The sequence below is a fragment of the Pinus tabuliformis genome, chromosome 4_1 (assembly GCF_031772625.1).
Source record: "Pinus tabuliformis cultivar Carrire ecotype Pingquan chromosome 4_1, CPIR1, whole genome shotgun sequence".
NCBI lineage: Eukaryota > Viridiplantae > Streptophyta > Pinopsida > Pinales > Pinaceae > Pinus > Pinus tabuliformis.
In genome coordinates, this window is record NC_142303.1 from 530,573,787 (window position 1) to 530,576,032 (window position 2,246).

Consider the following 2,246-nt stretch of genomic DNA (forward strand, 5'->3'; position numbering starts at 1 on the left):
CTGAAAATTAATTTAGTTAACACTAAATAACATAGAGAAACATGGGATTATTGTCTCGTGAAGCCAAAGTGAAACCAAAGTGAAGGTACTAATAATTAATAAAAATCACGTCAAACATAGTTCGCACAAATAGCTCGAGGGAATGGGCACCGACGGACGTAGTGGCCCCAATTTGGTCTGGAGATGCGTAATTTCTTAATTTTTGAGATGGAATTTATATATAATATTTAAAAATTATTAATAATATAAAAAAATTAAAATTAAAAATTTGTTGAGTCAAAATATTTGATTAGTGTATTGTTCAAAATTAGGATAGATTTATCTTAAGTTTAAATTTACTAAGAATATGCAGAAATACATTTTTCCAGAGATACAATGTTTTCATAAAATTTTGCATTCAAAAAGAGATTTACATTTTGAGGGAAAAAAAATAGATTGAGGGAATGGGCACCTACAGACTAGTGACAATAATTTGGCCTTACATTTTTAATATGGAATTTATATATAATATTTAAAAATGATTATAACCCAAAAAACATTAAAAAATTGTTTAGTCAAAATATTTTATTAGTGTGTTATTCAAAACTAGTATAGATTCATCATAATTCTAAATTTACTAAGAGTATAGAGAAATCAATTTTTTTGAGATGCAACCTTCTCATAAAGTTTTGCATTCAAAAAGAGATTTACATCGTGAGGGATCAAAAAAAGATTTACATCTTGAGGGATTTGATATCCCTTGACACTTAGTAAATCTGAAATTAACATAACTCTACACTAATTAGTTTATTTAGTATTCCGTGGACAATAACCATCTCTAGTATAGGGTGTGGAGTATGCCCTAAAACTGCTTTTGTTTGGCTAAGAGTTCGTCTTCCCGGAACGAAGGAAACATGTTAACGACCCAAAACCCAAAAGCATCTGGTAAGAGTGAAAGCCATAGATAGCTGTCGTCACTTATGATAGATTTTCCCACTTTATAAAAAAAATAACTATCTCTCTAATATATTTAATTTTCATACTTATTTACAACTATAACCTAACAACATCTTGATGATGGTAGAAAACCTCTGATCTTTAGACTCATTTACAACTACTAAAATCTCAACTCAACTGTAAAAAGCTTATAAACATCCTCAGAAAATTTTAATGTTTTTTAAGAAATAATACATTGAATTTTTAAGCATATAAAATTCGGTGCATTAACCACAAAATCAACGAGCTCCAAGAGGACACAATAAGAAGAGGATTAAGTTCGTGGTTATTACCGAAACACAAACCGCTGAACATTTTCCAGAGAGAGTTAAATGTGAGAATTTGCCTGGTCTTCCTGCAACAAACGAAAGAAAGAAATACAAATTACTCTGATAGAATTTCAGTAGCCATTGGTCAATATGCATATTCATCTTGTGATATTTGATACTCAGCTGTCACAAAATATATGTAAATGGCACTTTCAGTGTGGTTGAGTACAATTGCCAGGCGAGACGTTCGTTGATTAAGAGCAATTTTTGCAATAGTATCGGTTAGGAGAACCCAACTTGAACCGCTGCCAGATCTGATTGTTCGTATAAATCCTCGCAACAGCTGCTCTCTGCGACTGCCATTGCAGTGTAATCAGGAATCAACTCACAATTCTCTGAAAATATATTTCCACATAACCACAGATGAATACTTTGATTGTGTGTATTGGTGGGTGATATCAAAATTAATGTTTCATTCTTTTCCTTTCTTTTTCCAACGGCATAGGAAAATGAATACTTTGATTGTGTGTATTGGTGGGTGATATCAAAATTAATGTTTCATTCTTTTCCTTTCTTTTTCCAACGGCATAGGAAAATGAATACTTTGATTGTGTGTATTGGTGGGTGATATCAAAATTAATGTTTCATTCCTTTCCTTTCTTTTTCCGACGGCATAGGAAAAGTGTAGAGCTTTATGGGCGAACAGACCATACAGAAAAAATATGGACAGAATTCAATTCTCATTGTATGGATTGGACACTGGTCGGTTACCATTGGTGGGTACAACTTTTTATGCAATATATTCCAAGAAAGAAAAAGTAACATTGGATTCTTTGCATGAGGATGGCTGGGAATATTTCGGAGTTATACTTTTCTTCGTTTATTAGTCTGAGCGGGAACACACAACCCAAATGTCTAAGTTTTATTGGCAAAAAAGGGAGTGGATACGGCATGTTTAATAATATGCTTGTGCCTTTCTTGCAATGACGTTTGGATGCTCAC

At 32.5% G+C, this 2,246-nt stretch overlaps 1 long non-coding RNA gene across 1 annotated transcript; it reads right to left on the bottom strand.

Moving 5' to 3' along the window:
* Positions 1 to 718: 718 nt before the first annotated feature.
* On the bottom strand, positions 719 to 1,951 carry LOC149176923 (uncharacterized). Its single transcript, XR_016258683.1, has 3 exons — positions 1,474 to 1,951; positions 1,269 to 1,330; positions 719 to 921 (listed from the first exon to the last, which is right to left on the bottom strand). It is a non-coding gene; the product is annotated as an uncharacterized LOC149176923 (long non-coding RNA).
* Between the last annotated feature and the right edge of the window lie 295 nt (positions 1,952 to 2,246).